This window comes from Schistocerca americana, chromosome 4, assembly GCF_021461395.2.
Source record: "Schistocerca americana isolate TAMUIC-IGC-003095 chromosome 4, iqSchAmer2.1, whole genome shotgun sequence".
NCBI classification, from domain to species: Eukaryota; Metazoa; Arthropoda; class Insecta; order Orthoptera; family Acrididae; genus Schistocerca; species Schistocerca americana.
This window is the reverse complement of record NC_060122.1, coordinates 204,341,585-204,361,636: the sequence shown is the minus strand read 5'-3', so window position 1 is coordinate 204,361,636 and position 20,052 is coordinate 204,341,585. Positions and strand designations below refer to the sequence as shown.

Sequence of the window (20,052 nt, the reverse complement as noted above, 5' to 3'; positions counted from 1 at the left end):
GTTGGCGCCCTGCTGTTTGAAGCGTCTTAGAGCCCAAAGGTGACATTACAGGGCACCACGCTTTTGCATCATTGCAGGGGAAAGTTGTACCCATCTTTGAGCCAAATTATAAACTTAAACGTCGGAATGGGTGGGAATCATGGGGATTCGATAAAGTGATCCTTTAACTGTAGTGTGCAAATTCAGTTTTTGTTTAGTAATGGTCTTCTGTGAAACTGAAGAAAATTTAATTTTTTACATAATATTGCGTGCAGTATTTCAGTTTTTTTGGTGATATTCGGGTGCTCTTGAAGTTAGGAATACAGTGGTAAGAGACATCTTAATGTTTGCTGATTTTCTGTTGTTTGAGTGATTAGTACTAATGCTGATTAGAGTGATCAGCACGAATGCCAGGGCTGCTGGTGGTTTCCGTCCCGCTTTCAGTTGTTTCCGTATCCGTGGAGATGAAATTATCGCATATGGGTCATTTCCCTCCTGCTTTCATCTCCATTTAGAACATGTTCCAAAGCAATTTTTAACATTCACCGTTTCACTGGAAGTGTAATTTACCTCGTATGTACATATGTGCTATATACAGTTATGACACAACAGATGTTTTCTTCAGATTCTTCACATCGCTTACGTTTTTTTTTTTACTCCCGTAAACAACCAAATTTTTCTAACAATTTTTATCTAGTTTCAGTGTATTTACCTATTGCTGTGTAAAACCTAAATAAAAATTCAAGCTCTTCTTTAGACGGAATTTTACAGGAATTTATTTTTCAGGTTGTCATTTTGAGTGTTGTCATTCCCTTGGTGTAATGGATTTTCATAGGAAACTGTTAATTAAAAGTTACATTTAGTTTAAGTTACCGTTACAGTTCACTACATGCAGAAACCTGTGTGCTAACACTTATATTTGAGAAAGGCGACCTACTCCATTCGAAAGTTAAGCATTTCGACTTTCCATTCACGTATTTTAAATTATCTAAAAGTAATTATCTTTCACAATAATTACACCTGAAGTCAGCACCATCTTCCATCTCAGACTTTTTAATAACTACTGGAATGCTCCAGTTATCTTAATTCAGCATTGAATGATTAACTCACTAAATAATGGTTTCATGTAATTCACTCACATCTACAACATGCCACTTATTCATTTAAACAAGTGGATTTATATTGCGTAAGGGGACTACTGAGCATTAATTAATCTCGTAGGTTTCCTGAGGAAACTGTCTCTCTTTCTCTTAACATTCCCATATAAGTTCCCTCAGCATTTCCGTTGCACTTCAGTACGGGCTGTTCCGTTCTAATACGGCTGTATAAACGCATTCTGCATGCCTTCAACTTCTGCTGTCATCTCCTCACGATAGTAACAGCTCTAAACATGGTCGCAGTACTTTAATTTACGTCACCACTATCATTTACTCATTAGACTGCAGTTTCCCAGAACTCTTCGAGAAAGAGAAATCTTACGTACGTCTTCTGTATACTGACTTCCCAAATGCATTCCATTTCAGTTAATTTCGTAGGGTTACCAATAGGTACTTAAACAATACGACGTGTTCCCAAAGTTAAATATTCACTTACACCGGAATACTAATAGTGTTTTCCAATTTATAGGCGTTAGCCATAATTTGTAAGCATGCAGACTGTTGTCACTGAGAACATAAAGATACTGTCATCTAGGACGTTCTAAATTTTCTTGAAATCATCCAGCGACGGTACTTTACTATATCTTAACAATAATATTGTCAACGAACATTGCTTCTAAACCCATCTGAATAATCGTTTAGTGTAAATATATTTAGGATAACGGTGTTCCAGTTTTGCTCTAGGGGCACACCCGATGTTGCTTTCGTTTATGTTGCTCAACTGCCATCGAATATGACATAGCCAACTGAATTATATCAGTAATAAATCTTGGAGTTAATTTCATACTCTGTACGTTTACGTCCTAATTATATAAGTCGTCGACGTGGTGCTTTGCGGAATTCAATTCTGCTTTTAACCAGATATCGAGTGTCACTCAAAAACTACTCTTCTGGCACTTAAATACACAACACACTGAAGACGGCATGCAATAAACGTCAAAATGTCATGAAGTGTGCTCCATGCTTGGAGATGCAAATGATTAAGCATTAAGCGCAACATCAGAATACAGATAGGAGTTACGCCGTCTACGGTCTGTATACAAAGGAAGCTCACGCAGCGGGTTTCTCGTTAGGAAATCACATTTGAATGTTAGTTATGCCTCGCGTAAGCAGGATCGGTTCCGAAACATTCTTCCGCGCCTCCCGTCGCCCATTTTCCCTTGTTCACTATCACCCGTGTCACTTCTCACTACTCAGTTTGATACGAAGTGAATATAAATCTTCGAGTGTCCCTTGTGCCCCTTTCAGATCGGAGCCCCAGGTAGGCGCTACTAATTATGATACGTCCTGCATGAAACTTTTTGGTTGTGATGCCGCTGACGCCCCTGTAAGTTTGGCACCACAAGTACCGGCTTCTGATACATGAGCCCTGAACCGACTCATCGTGAAAGAACGATACAGATAAGTCAGCAAGTTTCGGAAAACGACAGCTACAGGATACGCCATACAGGTTGTCGGAATCTCATGACTGCCACGAGAATGCCGAATCGAGGGCTCCAGGAAGGCCATACTCAGCGCCATGTGGTTTATCAGCGGCCCCAAGCGAATAGCGCTCGAGAGGACAGACATATTGTTCACTTGGCCGTGCGAGATCGTACAGTCGTGCCACGTATCTTGTTTACAGAAAGACAAATATCCACGTGAACAGTGCGACAATGTCTGAAACACCACAGGCCGCCAATACGATAGTCACTGTTGCGATTTCTCTTGACACAGTAGCAAGTGAGGTGTGCTGATAGTGGTGTGTCCAAAAGCAATAGAAGTAATGAGGCGTTGGAACTTCCTGAGGAGATCGGCGAGAGTTTTCTATTGGATAAGATTATGAAAGTCTATGTGTCGGTCACACGTTAATTTATGAAATTTGATTGTCAGTTAGAGTTTGCAGACAGTATTAGAATTTAAAAATGAGAAAATATGAACAAAATATATCAATGGATTTATAAAACGAGAAAATCGACACACAAAGTTACAGCACCTACACATAGGAACTTAGTCAGTATAGAAAAGAACAAGTGGACGCATATTTATACACTGCTGGCCACCGTAAATGCAACACCAAGAAAGACAAGAGGTAGCACAACAAAATTTATTTTGTAGATAACATGTTGACCAAGTATCAAATGATTACGTTCACAGACGTCTGTGACATGTGGTTCCTGCCAGAATCAGTAGCCAGAGTAGCCGCCATTGTTGGAGATCACCGCTGCCACACGTCTCGGCATTGAGTCAAAGAGACGTTGGATGTGTTCCTGGGGTACAGCAGCCCAAGCAGCTTCCACACGTTGCCAAAGATCATCTGGTGTGGCAGCTGGGGATGTAATCTGGGTCACTCGTTGAGCAACCAAGGACCACATGTTTTCTATCGGCGTAAGATCCGGAGAGCGAGCCAGCCAGGGAAGCAATTCAATCTGGTTATTGACGAAAAACCTTTGGACAATGCGTGCCACGTGTGGTCGCGCATTATCCTGTTGAAATATGGCTGTGGCCGAGCCCTGAAGGTAAGGAAGGACAACTGGCTCCAGCACCTCGGATATGTAGCGCCGGCTATTTAAAGTACCGGCAATGCGTACTAGAGGCGTGCGAGAGTAATATCCAATACCGCCCCATACCATAATACCCGGTGCAAGACCAGTGTGGCGGTGCATAATGCAGCTGTCTAGCATCCTCTCTCCACGGTGTCTCCACACTCGAATCCGACCATCGTGGTGCTGCAGACAGAAGCGTGCCTCGTCAGTAAAGACAACGTCATTCCATTCTGCCGTCCACATCCGTCTGTCATCACACCATTGGCGACGGAGACGTCTGTGGTTCTGCGTCAATGGTAGACGAAGCAATGGACGTCTTGCGGACAGACCACTCTGCTGTAAACGGCGTCGAATGGTACGCGCAGACACTGGATGATGCGTTACAGACGCAATGTGCTGTGCTATGGTTCGGGATGTCACTCAGCGATCCGTCACTGCCACGCGCACAATTTGCCTATCAGCACGTGCAGTGGTGCACCGAGGTGAATGCGATCGACCACGTCGGTCCGTCGTACCCTCCTGCATCCAACGGTCACATATCCGCATACAGTTGTTTGGTTTCGTCCAACATGACTAGCGATTTCTCTGTATGATAATCCACAATCTCGGTAAGCCACTATCCTTCCTCTGTCGAACTCGGATACTTGATCAAACGATGTTCGCTGTTGTCTACGAGGCATAACTGGTCGTCTTGTGAAACAACCACAAGGTAAACACACGTGCCGAACGTACACTCGTCGAAATCGCCAAGCCTTAAATGGCGCTATGAGGTGGCGCCACAGGCGCGCGTGATGTGCGTCTGCGCTGAAATTCTAATCAGTTGCATATCTCATCGCTGCAAACCCATGGTGTAAATTTCACTTGATTCGGATGCTTCCTTCAGGGTGTTGCATTTACGGTGGCCAGCAGTGTAGATTAAATGTAATTTACGCCGATAAGTGCTGGAGGTATTAGTAAAACACCAGTTACAGTCAATCAAAGGTATATGTGTATAATCCATACATAGTATAAAAATGCATTTAAGTATGTATATATGTATGTATGAATGGATATTCCATACCTCCTCCTAAACCACTGGAATAATTTCAACCAAACTCGATACATAAATCGCTTACTGTTTGGAAATCATTGCTGTGGGGCTAAGAACCACCTGCCTATCAAAAGAGTGGGATTGAAACAATAATATAGTCCATGACTCACAAATAACCGCACTATAGGTATCCAGTATCAGAGAATGATAGCACATAGGGACTTTATAATCTCCCCTCTTGTTCCTAATTCCATCTATTATCCACATTAGTCTGTTACGAAGATGTGAGAGAAGCAAAGATTACAATAAACTTTCTAGTTTACTTAGCTCGTCATGCAGAGTTGGCTCCAGTTCTTCTTGTCTAGGCGTCTGTTTCTTGAAGCTGGAAATGTCACATTTTAGGTCCTAGGGTTGGATTGATCTAAATCAAATGGTTCAAATGGCTCTGAGCACTATGGGACTTAATATCTGAGGTCATCATTCCCCTAGAACTTAGAACTACTTAAACATAACAAACCTAAGGACATCACACACATCCATGCCCGAGGCAGGATTCGAACCTGCGACCGCAGCGGTCGCGCGGTTCCAGACTGTAGCGCCTAGAACCGCTCGGCCACAACGGCCGGCGATCTAAATCAGTTTGAAGCTTGTTGTTGCAGAATTTTTGTTTTACGTAAAACTATTTTTTTCACATGTTACTATATCATACAGTTCTTTGGCTTTTCACATTAACAAAGCCGAGATTACATTGTTCGTACAAAATACTAAAATACGTCCGATCACAACAGAGGCATCCTTGCGACTCTTACACTCTTCGGAAATAAGCATATTCCAAAGGCTTTACAATTTTTCTTAACAAATGAATTTCCACTAGTTTCTGTATTATTATTTCTTTCGATTATTACTTCACAAATGAATCCAGAAATAGACGCAGTAATCAGTACTGTATTGTGTCACTAATAATACAAATTTTATGTGTGGCAATAATTCGTAACTTCAAATGTTTCTGAAAAAATTATTAACTGCACATTCAGAACTAGTACTTCAGAACTAGTACTAATCGATAATAACATCGAAATAAAGTAATTCCTTTTCATAAATTTTTGCTTTAAATATAACATAGTGTGTACAGAATTATATGAAAGCTTTCGGAAGAGCAACTGAGATAATACTGCCCTGCCCAAAATTCTAAAAATAATACTGGTATCAGGAACTACTGTTGAGGAAAAGTAATGCTATAGGAGGATATCCCGTTACAACTTGTACCGAATTTTATACGTAATTTCAAAGCTTTACTGAACTTTTTCTCGCTAATGACCTACTGAAAACAACGAAACGAAGAAATTTCAGGGCTTACTACGTTTCTGCTGTTCCTGCAGTAAAACTGCCGCATGAAGAATAACGTTTCAATTTGTTACTTCTTTACTGCGAAATCTATTCGCCACACATTTTGCAGATAATATTCACACATACCTCTTAATGAACCAGAAAAACCGTATCATTGTTGACACATGGTTTAGGAGATATGATGTCATAAACCCTGAGATGCATGAAAAAACAGACGCATCATGCAAGACGTTATATTTATATCAGTCTTGATTTTTCACATTAACAAAGCTACTAACTGTATTTTGTAAGACACTCAGGAGATATGACGCCAAGTACTGAAATCCATGAAAAGCTGCCGCGTCGTTCTTGACAGTTTAATTTATTACATCTGTTCCACTAACTGTATTCGCAACACATTATGCAGACCTTGATGTAATAATTTACCAACAGCCGTATGTATTGTAGGAATTTATTTTATGAACTTATGTGCTACCTGTTTGGGCATTACATTGATGCCATCTTCAGGCCTCACACGTCATAGTCGTAAAATCGCTATACACGGAGGGAGCCATATAACTGGATCCGTGAATAAAGTCGTTATGCAACAGCTCTTGGTGGCCAAGCGACACAGACAACTGCCTCGTGTATGACGCTTCAGTTTAATACATCTTTACTACTAACTCTATTCTTAAGACATTTTGCAGGAAGTATACACATATGCCACTGAATACACCTAGGAAATACGTCATTATACGACACATAGTTCAGGAAATATGACTTCATGAGCATCAGATGCACAGAAAACTGCCGCTCAACAGGTCCGAAAGAACAGACACCACACGGAATCCGCAGCTGTGATATATATGTAAATTGAAGGTGGAGTGGGGGACAAAGAAAAGGGATTGCTGATGTCAGCTGCATCGGGACATTACGCGGAAACAGTGGCGACTAGCGAAAATGTGTACCGGACCGGGATTAGAAGCACTGATCTCCTTCTCACCAGGCAGGTGCATAACCAGCTAGCTGAGCAGGTAACACCAAAGCAAGAGATCTCTGGAACAAGAACTACCCACACAACGGAAATTACCAAGAACGGGAATGGTCCGAGAAGTATAACTGTGACAATGTGGGCGTCGAACATGACAGGAGACTGTAGCTCAAATTAAATAGAATCCGCAGTAGATGTGGTCGGTGCTCTCACTCACTCCATTAATGGAGTATTGTGGAGTCTCCGAGTTCTGTGGTGCACAGAAACAACTTATCAGACATTTAAGATAGGAGTGTGTCCTACGATGCTGTAAGGACATGTGGACTGGTTTAATGAACGCCAGTGTCGCAGCGTTGGAGCTGATTAGGAAGCTAGATATTAATATTTAGTCGGTTTATTTTAGTTTTATGCAGTGATATTCATCATATATTATAAATGTACTGCAATTGTGTCCCATACTAATGAATGAGTCTGAAGGTATCGAAACAGTTTCTGTGACGGAACTCGGTTTGCTCATTTTCGGAGTTCATGTAGTTATTTTCTGGATTGTCATTTATTTCAGGTTCTTCCAACAAGCTGTGTAGGGAACGCTTTTGGTCTAGACGTAGACCTTTTTACTCTTTTATTTGGGTGTTCTTTATTTCGTGTTATGAAGTTACTGCCTGTGTGGCCGATATAGCAACCACATTTGAGTTTGCACACGCTCGAGCTCAAAAATTAGTTATTTTCGTCACATGTTATTATATCTTTTAATTTTTTTCTTAGTGCGTTCTTGGCCTCGAATTCTACATTAATTTTATCTGATATTCGTTCGTTTAAATCATTGCTGCATATCTTTCCTTCACCTCATTGTTATTCAAAAAATGTTCAAATGTGTGTGAAATCTTATGGGACCTCACTGCTAAGGTCATCAGTTCCTAAGCTTACACACTACTTAACCTAAATTATTCTAAGGAGAGGCAGACACACCCGTGCCCGAGGGAGGACTCGAACCTCCGCCGGGACCAGCCGCACAGTCCATGACTGCAGAGCCTTAGATTGCTCGGCTAATCCTGCGCGGCCCTCGTTGTTGTTATTAGGGGCGGCTTTATTGTCTGCATTTACAGATTTTATTCGCGCCAAAGCCTTTTCTAAATTTCTGTGCACGGGGTGACTCAGGAGGGAAAGTGCATGCTTTGAAGAGTTATGGTGTTAGTGGCTGGGGTGAACAAAAAACTTCGCATTCCGAATAGTTTCCCGAGACAGAATACATTTAATACAACTTTCGTACATTTTTCTTGAATAACACGAGAACCGCATCCTCCAGACATATGTGTCGCAGTGCAAAATTAAACTACATTAAATTTCCTATAAAAAAGACCTTATTCAGTTTTTCTCTAGGATCAATAGTTTGCTTGAACAGAGCGCGGAAAAACTGAAAATCTCGCGCGACGTACACGCACTGTAGATTAGGTTGTTGTTGTAGGTCAATTTGACTTAGCTCCCCGACTTGATAGACCACAAGTGTCCCATACCAAATTGTTCGCATTCGGGAGGACGACGGTTCAATCCCGCGTCCGGCCATTCTGATTTAGGTTTTCCGTGGTTTCTCTAAATCGCTCCAGGCAAATGCCGGGATGGTTCCTTTCAAAGGGCACGGCCGACTTCCTTCCCCGTCCTTCCCTAATCCGATGAGACCGATGACCTCGCTGTCTGGTCTCCTTCCCCAAAGCAACCAACCAACCAACCAACCAAATTGTTCGCCTTAGGTTCCCCTATTTTACCGTGGTACGTAGTTAAAAATGACGGTGTTTGAGGAACAGAGAAAATAAATAAAAACATATATTAAATGTGTTCTATCTCAGAAATCATTAGGAAAATGGCGTACGCCCATATCAAGTTTTTTGTTCAGAATTGGTAACACTATCACCCCTCATAGCTAGCAGCTTTCCTCCTGCCTCACCCTGTATATTTCAATCATATTAAGAAGATAGTTATTATTAATCGAGACTTGTTTCAGAAGTACTAGCTCTTTGTCGGTTTAGCTTCCTAGCAACGGAAACCTTAAAATTCTATCAATCGTGAATGTAAAGTACGCCGTTATGCACTGTATGGGTGGCATGAATTTGCTGTAATAACATTTGTACATGTTGGCTTTCCACACGTCCCGAATACGTGTTCCCCTGTCCCGCTCTGTTGTAGCCGTCTCGAGCAAGTTAATTTTCCGAAATGTTTCGGTATCAACGGTAAATTCAGTGATCCGGGTGCATGGAAGACATTTTTGGGCAACTACATTTCACATCTCTGTATCACTTCTGTGTGATAAAACAGAGCCGTCGAAGTATCTGTAATAATGGTGTTTTTCAAAGCAACTGGACTTTGAGGTTATTGTTAAAATTTAAATACAATGCCTGCGAGGTTGTTTCTCATTGCTAGCCTTTCTCGCTGGCTTTAGGTCTCCCTGTTAAATTCAAAGGCGTTACGAGACAAGACTGTTTCTAAGAATTCACAGATATCCAATGCCCCGTTAAGTGCTCACTTTTCTGTGAGGTAAGATATTACATCATGCCGCCGAACATTGGACAGGCAACGACCCTATTATTCCTTATCGTGTCAGACCTGGGTAGACTTCCCCGTGCAAACAAAAATAATCGCCGCGTCCTTGACAAAAACAAGGTACCCGGCCAACTATTAGACTACCGGAGGAGACAATCGCGGCGCAGTCGCTTCCAAGGAGCACGCCAGATGCCGCAGGCCTACCAACCTAAGAGGGGCTGCGAAGACTCCACATCCTGCTGACCGACTTCTCATCGTACGACGTCACTGTCAAGGGGTGAGCCACGCCTACATTCAGTTCAACAGTACCAGCGTCGTGCATCTACTCCGTAGTGAAATTTGTGGTATTTTCACGTAGGTGGCTTGGCATGGCATTCCCTGTAATTGCGATGAGGCTTAAACTTAGCAGTCAAAAATTATCATCCGAAATTAGTGTGTTATATTGGCAACAAAGAGAAGATATTTATGACATCGTCATCGATGAGTTCTTCACAAGAATCTGGTGTTCGAAAGGATTTGAGAATTAATTGCGTCTCTAGAGAAAGGTATAGAAGAAACGCACACTTGATTAAGAACTGAAGCGGTTGCACTAATTGCCTTTGCTGATTATTTTGGAAACATATTGATAGAATTAATGAAGTTTTTGTGAGAAGAGCTTGGAACCTTCTCCACCGTCCCACATCTCTCTCACTCCTGCGAATTCTGCACATATAGAGTTTCCAGTCAACTTCATTCCACACTCGAAGTAGTATGTTCGTACTGCTCTGTTGAAAGGCATCACTGATGTGAAAGCCCAGTTCTAGAGGTTCTGCTGTTAATAGTGGCGGAATCACTGAAATTATTTTTAGAAGGAGTGTAGAGTATGAGGTTAAATCATACGATTCACTTTTTAAGGAAGTACAGACTGACCTGACCTGAGAGAATGAGTCCTATTCTGACGTTACTACAGTGTCCGGTGTAAGATATAATCAATCACGTTTACATAATTTGTCTGAAAGGCACCGGTTTCGAAGAAAATTGGTCGAAATGATGTGGTTAAGTGTACGTTTAATCACAAGTACGGTAACCGAATGCACAGTTTTAATAAAGAATGAGTGCATGGAAGTGTAATTGTTACATTAAATAATCGAGTCTGTCAGTTAAAATTTGTTTTGTACTGAAATTCCAATCATGGAATAAATTATTCGAGTAATCAAATCTAAAGGGGATAATTTATTTTTGAAGCCAATTGCTTATAATCGGCCTTGAGTTCACGTGATGATCAGTAAAGCGTGTATTGATGTCAGTCATTACTTGAGAACGAATAAGTTTTCAGATACCAGGGATTACAAAATATTTAGTTGAGTCAGAGCTCACAATCAGAACCTTAGAATTCTTTAACTTCATGAGAAAAAAAAAGAGAAACGAATGCACGAATGCATCACAGCAGTACGCGACGCGATAATAATGAGCTAGCGTGACTTATCTTTGTTGTTATGAATTTTGATTGACAAACTTTTCCAAATTCTTACTTAAAATACAGTCTTCATTTAACTTCGTTTGAACGCTAATGATTACGAAGTAACAATAAAATACATGGCATTGCCGGAATATGACAGCCATGACATGGATAAATAAAACTACCAAAACCCCGTACAATTAATTCCTTACTTAAATTTGAAATAAAATTTATTTTGATGTGGTAGATTCACTGATATCAGTAGTTCTTTTAAATACCGGTTTAGAAAGTTAGCTGTCATTGTTATATTACACCACCTAAGTATATACAAGGGCCGTTCAATAAGTAAATGCCTCACTTTTTTTTCTCAGAACATGTTTATTATTAAGAGTCAGAATTTGGTGACAATATAGAACAACGTGTCTTGTCCAAGTCCCATGTTTCTACGTAGTCTCCATCACATTCTATGACCATACGCCAACGCTGTGGAAGAGCATGTACTCCCTGCTCATAAAAGCTCTTGTCCTGTAGGCAAATTGTGTTCCCCGTAGAGAATCTTTAAGCGGCCCAAAGAGATGGAAGTCCGAGGGTGCCAGGTCTGGACTGTGGGGTGGATGAGGCAGTGATGTCCACCCCGAGCGTGGCTGATGATGGAGCTCTGTTTCTGCATTTCCTGAGGCTGTAACTTTCTTTACACATCGACCTACTGTACCATCAACTGCAGCATCGCCATACACTGCTGTACACGAACGTTTATGGATGTTCACCACGGTTTCTTTTTCTGCACACAAGAATTCAATAACAGCACGCTGCTTGTAACGTGAGTCATATGTAGACGTCATTTTGACGCAGTACTACAGCTCTGCCATTTGCCAGAACGGTTCGAAACTTCACCAGCGCACAGAACATACATCAGGTGTGAAGCATCAACAAGGACGCTTATCTATGTATATTAATGGCTTTCCAAAAAAAAAAAAAAAAAAAAAAAAAAAAAAAAAAAAAAAAAAAAAAATGGGGCATTAGTTATTAAACGACTCTCGTATTAAAATCGTGTGAAAGATGAGCAAAAGTGGTGATCCGTTTGGTGTTGGCTACCATTTTAAGAGTGACACATCCTGTTACTTTCATGTATAGTGTGTTAATTTAATAAAGAACACACACACCCATACACACAGGTGTGTGTGTGTGGGGGGAGGGGGGGGGGCGGGGGAAGGGGGGTGTGGACGGAGGTGGGCGTCTACATTAGTTCTACTTCACAGTAATATATGATGTCGAACTTTTCTTGCTCATCTAAAGCTAAATGTTGGTTTAAGAAAATCGGTAGGTTGATAATTAGTTGTTTTAGCAGTATGACTCGCTCTTTTCTGAACTAAACTTGTAATGAAGTTTAGCCGTGAAATAACTGAATGTTACATATTTACTATGAAACTGCAGTGACATTTTCACGTCCGTAAACAGCTATTTAAAATATGAGTGTGGATGAGTACTACGTATTTTGGTAACCGTACGTTTGTGTGCAATGAAAACATTTTCCCCAGAGGAATTTCACTGACGGAATTTCTCACCTGTGTCGACCTCCTCATCTCAGTAGCACTTGCACACTACATACTCAGTTATTAATGAGATGCACGCCTTCCCTGCTAAGTACACTTATTGAGGCGAGGTATCCCCCGTTCGGCGCTAGTTTGCTGTTTGTGTCCTTCTGGTTTCATAAGTCACGCGTTATTTTTATTCCATGGCAGAAAAATTCCTTAATTTTGTGTATCGTTCATCTCATATCTGCTAGTCCTCATTACTTTCGTCCTTCTACGGCTTACTCTCAATCCATATCTGTACTCATCAGACCATTCGATTCAACAGGTCCTGTAATTATTCGTTTTCACTGAGAGTAGCAGTTTAATTATAGCATATTATCGCTGAAATACTTTTCCCTGAATATTAACGCAGAGACTGAGAGTAGAGGACTACTGCTCTATTATTAATTCCAGCATTCGGGCTTTGGTCTTCGTGTATTATCGTGTATTAGCCGCTATCCCTAACCGCTACTCCTATTTTTCACAGAATTTCTAACGACTTGCTCCCTCTTTTTCGCTTCTTCTAGGTCGACAAAATGAATGTGTTTAAATTTTTATTAAGTGTTCCATTGTCAAACACAGCGCCAGGACAGCCACCCTGGTGCCCTTACCTTTCCGAAAGCCAAACTGATGGTCATCTAACGGCACTTCGATTTTCTTTTCCAGTCTTCTGTCAGCAACTTGGACGCATAATCCGTTAAGATGATTCTACGGCAATTCCCTCACTCAACTGCACCTGCTATCTTCCAGAATGAGGGATGATATTTTCAGAAACTCTGATGGTATGTCTCTGTTGAAATCACCAAAAGTATCTGATACCCAATATCTAAGGCAGCACGAAGCGAATCCCCTGTTACAAAAGAACTGTTCCAGTACAAGACAGTTGGCTCGAATGCCAGCAACAGACCTGCTCGCAGGATTTAGATCTAAAACAAGTAATACAGGCAACAAAATGAAACAAGTAATAAACATTTATTAACACTACGTGCAATGAAATATTCAGAGTTGTGACTTATACAACGCTCTCTAGTCCACAAGCAAGATACCAGTCTAACCCAACAGAGTGAAAGAGAACTATTTAATCTACAGAAGGTCTCTCTGGATTGCTGTATGTGAGAGATTTGAATCCTGCCTGTGAATAATGAATCCCACTTGACACTCGGCGAAGATCACTCGATTATAGAGGCTGGCTTATGACGACAACTGATCTGTTCGGCGGGCGATAATTGTAGACTGGAACTGTTGCTGTCGATCAGCTGGAACTGTTGGCAGCTACTGAATCGCAACTGACGAACTGGATGAGTGTTGAAACTTCCTGGCAGATTAAAACTGTGTAAAGGACCGAGATTCGAACTCGCGACATTGCCTTTCGTGGGTAAGTGCTCTACTCCGCTGCAGAGTGAAAGTTTCACTCCGGAAAGATCTCCCAGGCTGTGGCTACGCCACGTCTCCCCAATATCCTGTCTTCCAGGAGTGTTGATTCTGCAAGGTTCGCAGGAGAGCTTTTGTGAAATTTGGAAGGTAGGAGACAGATACTGGCAGAACTGAAGCCGTGAGTATGGATCGTGAGTCGTGCTTGGGTAGCTCGGATGGTAGAGCACTTGTCCGCGAAAAGCAAAGGTCCCTAGTTCGAGCCTCGGTCCGACATCGGCGAGTGAGGGAGACCATTTGAAGATCTCGTGGCAGAGGCCTAAGTAAGTATGTGGGGCCTGATGTGGAATATCTGTGCTTGATGGCACCGTCTGGCGATACCGCAGAGTATCATGTCACTGCACTACAGGAGACTCCACAGTCTACACACCATCTTGATTAGTATTTTGTTTGCCATTTCCCAAATGATTTTAAAAATTCCAGACTTACTTCATTGCATATCTGTCACAGCTATATTAAACTCTGACTAATAGTGGAATCCATTATCTTCCATATCGACTCCCATTTCATCCTCTATCATAATATTAGAGAAATCTTCCCAGTGGGTTTAGATGTTCTCTTTCTACCTCTCCGCTTCCTCCCCTAACCACAGTCTCTAACATAACAGTAGCGACACTCCGTCTCTTTTTTATCCACAGCAATAACAGCGTCGGAATCAGCAGCAAGCGACACTTCTGAACACTATATCGAATGAGTACGAATACTAATGTTTATATTGATTTTTAACACAGCTTTTATAACAGGGAGTGTATGTAATGATATAAAAATCGACATCATATTTGTCATATTTCAGTTTCCTAAGGACCCTCGGAGGGACGAAGCGGTACGTTACAAAAAAATGTTCAAATGTGTGTGAAATCTTATGGGACTTAACTGCTAAGGTCATCAGTCCCTAAGCTTACACACTACTTAACCTAAACTACCCTAAGGACAAACACACACACTCATGCCCGAGGGAGTACTCGAACCTCCGCCGGGACCAGCCGCACAATCCACGACTGCAGCGTCTTAGACCGCTCGGCTAATCCCGCGCGGCGGTACGTTGCAGGTTACTATAGTTTACTGACGATTCTCTTGCAGTGTATAGATATTTAGCGAATAACGTCGTTTTCCATTTTTAATAATAAATATAGCTAGTAAACACCGCGAGACCTGACCTTTTGCAGAAAGACGTAGTATGTCCACCCAACAAAGCGGAATTCTGTTCGCGACACTTTCAACAAAATCAGTGAATGTGAAACGTAGGAAACCGATATGAAATGTAATACCTACATTATTTAATGTACAAAATAAGCTACCACACCTGTAGCTCAGGGGAAAACCACAAAGACGTGTTAATAAATCGTCAAAAGCAATGAAAGTGTTTCCCAGAACAGAAGAAAGCAATGCCCAATTGTTGCTAAATTTGAGCCGCAAACGGAAAAAAATCGTCAACTCAACCGCTTTTGAAGCATCCATGTGTCAGAAAATCGAGTGAAGTATAAGAATGGGTGAATCAATAGACGCATAAAAATTTTTAAGTATCAAGGAAAGTGCCTATGAAATAGACAACAACAGAAATATAGCGGTCTCATGCATGAAATGCTTGTTTTTATTCTCTTGCATTCAACGGAGTAAGCTGCAAATGCGTTGTAGTTCATGACGTTGAATCAGTGTGAATGGGGTGGTTTCACATGTATTTCACGATAATTCATATTTCTTGGCAATTTACTAACAAATCGAACTCAAAATGTAAAAAAAAAAAAATCGAAATTCAAGTACAAAATAACTGTAGTGCTAGTAGTGCCGCTCCAGCTGTCGAATAGTAACAACTTCCGAAGCAGACTGTTGTGACTGTATGTATCAAACCGTGGTTTAACTGTGGAGTCCTATTCCACTCCTGATGTTGACACCCTTGCTTGTAATTCCACCGAAGGTTAATGGACTTTTATACACTCCTGGAAATGGAAAAAACAACACATTGACACCAGTGTGTCAAACCCACCATACTTGCTCCGGACACTGCGAGAGGGCTGTACAAGCAATGATCACACGCACGGCACAGCGGACACACCAGGAACCGCGGTGTTGGCCGTCGAATGGCGCTAGCTGCGCAGCATTTGTGCACCGCCGCCGTCAGTGTCAGCCACTTTGCCGTGGCATACGGAGCTCCATCGCAGTCTTTAACAGTGGTAGCATGCCGCGACAGCGTGGACGTGAACCGTATGTGCAGTTGACGGACTTTGAGCGAGGGCGTATAGTGGGCATGCGGGAGGCCGGGTGGAGGTACCGCCGAATTGCTCAACACGTGGGGCGTGAGGTCTCCACAGTACATCGATGTTGTCGCCAGTGGTCGGCGGAAGGTGCACGTGCCCGTCGACCTGGGACCGGACTGCAGCGACGCACGGATGCACGCCAAGACCGTAGGATCCTACGCAGTGCCGTAGGGGACCGCACCGCCACTTCCCAGCAAATTAGGGACACTGTTGCTCCTGGGGTATCGGCGAGGACCATTCGCAACCGTCTCCATGAAGCTGGGCTACGGTCCCGCACACCGTTAGGCCGTCTTCCGCTCACGCCCCAACATCGTGCAGCCCGCCTCCAGTGGTGTCGCGACAGGCGTGAATGGAGGGACGAATGGAGACGTGTCGTCTTCAGCGATGAGAGTCGCTTCTGCCTTGGTGCCAATGATGGTCGTATGCGTGTTTGGCGCCGTGCAGGTGAGCGCCACAATCAGGACTGCATACGACCGAGGCACACAGGGCCAACACCCGGCATCATGGTGTGGGGAGCGATCCCCTACACTGGCCGTACACCACTGGTGATCGTCGAGGGGACACTGAATAGTGCACGGTACATCCAAACCGTCATCGAACCCATCATTCTACCATTCCTAGACCGGCAAGGGAACTTGCTGTTCCAACAGGACAATGCACGTCCGCATGTATCCCGTGCCACCCAACGTGCTCTAGAAGGTGTAAGTCAACTACCCTGGCCAGCAAGATCTCCGGATCTGTCCCCCATTGAGCATATTTGGGACTGGATGAAGCGTCGTCTCACGCGGTCTGCACGTCCAGCACGAACGCTGGTCCAACTGAGGCGCCAGGTGGAAATGGCATGGCAAGTCGTTCCACAGGACTACATCCAGCATCTCTACGATCGTCTCCATGGGAGAATAGCAGCCTGCATTGCTGCGAAAGGTGGATATACACTGTACTAGTGCCGACATTGTGCATGCTCTGTTGCCTGTGTCTATGTACCTGTGGTTCTGTCAGTGTGATCATGTGATGTATCTGACCCCAGGAATGTGTCAATAAAGTTTCCCCTTCCTGGGACAATGAATTCACGGTGCTCTTATTTCAATTTCCAGGAGTGTATGTGCTGATTCTACCGACGATAATTTCTATTTCAATTTCTTCGCATTATTCCTATAGCCATTTCGCACTGGTTTTCCCACACTTCCTATTACTTCGCTCCTAATTAACTTATACTGCTGTATGTTCCCCAAGCATTTATGTGTCTCTTTCTTTCGTCGATCAACTGACATGTTTTCTGTTAAAAAAATATTCTTTGCATTTACCTTGTACCAATGGTGTACTGTTGAAATCCGGTGTTTGTCCTTTGCATAGGTTTTCATTCCTCTTCAACAGAATTGGTTATTGTGGTATACATTATCGCGGTATCTACAGCCTTAGAACACTTCAGAAGCATTCCAACTTTCTCCAATACCTCAGCGTGCCACTACTTTCAAAACTGATTCTTCTGGACGAGTCTCTTCAGCAAGTTCTTCATCATTACTAAATTGTGTTGCATGTCTACAGGATGATTATAATTAAACTTTGAAAACGTTGTAGAAATAACACCACTGGTAAGAATGACGTCAAATTGCGACGGAATGTTAACGGAGAAGGGAGAACACCCATAGCAAAAGAAGAAAAAAATAGTGTGAAAATTGATCAGTAGATAGCGTTGTATGTGTCACAATACGTAAATGAAGTTCCGGACACTGAAGGGTTTGAAAAACGTCATTGGTCCGATGACTGCCGTGGGTCTGGAGAAAAAGATTCGGAAATTGGAACAGAAGGGTTCTTTTGGTGTGAAACCTGATAAAGGGAGGAAACGAATTGATTCGACGTCAGTGGAAGCAGTGGCAACAGCAATGCAGGAGGAGATGAGTGGTGGTGTGCAAACGTGTAGTGCAAGGATAATTGCCAGAACACTGGATATACCCGTGAACACGGTGCTTAAAATCCTACGAAACTTCCTTCTTTGCTATCCATTAAAAATTACCCATGTGCACGAGTTGCTTCCTTTTGAACTGCGAGCAAAAGAGATCTTTGCTTTAGAATTTTTTGCTCGTGTGGAAGTGGACAGTGATTTGACGTGGAAGATTTTGTGGACAGACAAAGCCCACTTCCATCTGACGGGAAGTGTCAATACACAGAATTGTCGAATATAGGCAACGGAAAATCCACACGCAGATCAACCAGTACCACTTCATCCTGAAAAGGATGATGCGGGTTTACGGTATCATTTATCATAGGGTCATATGTTTTTGAAGAGACAGGTGGTTCCGCTCCTGTTACCTGTAGCGTTAATGGTAAGCGCTATCAGTGTCTTTTGCGCAACCACGTCATTTCAGCTCTCCAGCAACGTGGATGGGATCATTTTTATGCAAGATGGCGCACCTCTGCACGTTGCATATCCAGTTACGCAGCTGCCGAAACGCCGTTTCGGAAATTCTAGAATTATCAGCCGCCACTTCCCTACAGCCTGGCCGTCTCCGTCACTCGATCTGAAAGATGTTGTGTTCAGTGTCCCGAATGCAAACTTAGCTGCATTGAAGGCACGCATTGCGCATCACATTTTGAACGTGAGCCCAGAAACACTTCGATCAGTTGTGGAACACCCTGTTTCTCGATTTCAAATTGTTGCAGAAAACGGTGGACATCATATTGAACATGTTTTACGCCAGTCACATGGAAATTAATAATCTGATTTGATTCTGATCGATATTTTTATGCGTTTTACAAAACCTATGTGATTGATGCTTTTTATGCGATTTTTTGCCTTAGGACAGTTAAAAACCGATAGGAGTGACGCTTTTTATGCTGTGTTTGGCCTCCGATGTGATATGACCTTGCCGTGGTGGTAACTAACAGTATCACACCTGTACACCCATGCACACTGTGTAGTACGGTTTGTTTAACGTCAAACGTACACCTTAGGCATTGTTGTACGATTCATTTGTCATTTTCAGTCGACCACTTTTAAATTATGATGCTTACAGCACCATCTATAGCTACATTTTGTAACTATTTCTACCATACGTTTTTTCCTTTCTTCGATAACATTCCGTTGCAATTTGACGTCATTCTCACCAGGGGTGTTATTTCCACAGCGGTTTGAAAGTTTAACTTTAATTATAATCACCCTGTACATCTGCTCCTGACAATCCACTATTTGATTTCAGAATCTCTGTCTCGATGTTGGAATCGTCCGGTTTCTCTTGGACTTTTCGAATTACATCTCTTTCTCTTTTGAATTTTTTAACAGTATATTCGTTATTACTAACAGAAATTTATTATGTAACTTAATTAGTTTTCCTCCTCCCTCATTCCTACTACTGAGCCCACATTCTCCCGTAACCATTCCTTCTACTACTCCTCCAACTACCGCGTTCCAATCCCTCATGAGATATCCTTTGCGTACTGCATTACTAGCTGAATATCGTCATATATTTTATCTCTTCTTCTACTTGTGACGTCGGCACGTATACCTTTACTATGGTGCTAGCGTTGATTTGCTGGTGATTTGGCTGAGAAAACTCTTTCCACTGATCTGTCCACAGTAACTCAGTCTCCGTCTTTCATTCCTGTTTGTAAAGAAACTTACTCATGTTAACATTTTTTAGTGCTGTTGATATTTCCCTATATTCGTCTGACAAGATATCCTTATTTTATTCCCATTTCACTTGCCTGTCCTCGTTTTCCCGTTCCCTTTTCAGATTTTCTAGCCTCCCTACCATGTTCAAAGTTCTGAAATTTCACTCTACGACTCGCATATTGCTACCTTTTCGCAGGTTAT

At 42.4% G+C, this 20,052-nt stretch overlaps 1 protein-coding gene across 1 annotated transcript in view; it reads left to right on the top strand.

Moving 5' to 3' along the window:
• Positions 1-9,737: 9,737 nt before the first annotated feature.
• The window catches only part of LOC124613351 (sodium-coupled monocarboxylate transporter 1-like), a 254,282-nt gene continuing 243,967 nt past the window's right edge, over positions 9,738-20,052 (top strand). The window contains exon 1 of the mRNA XM_047142047.1: positions 9,738-9,820. The gene's annotated coding sequence lies outside the window, so the exon portion shown is untranslated. The remainder of the gene's footprint in view (positions 9,821-20,052) is intronic.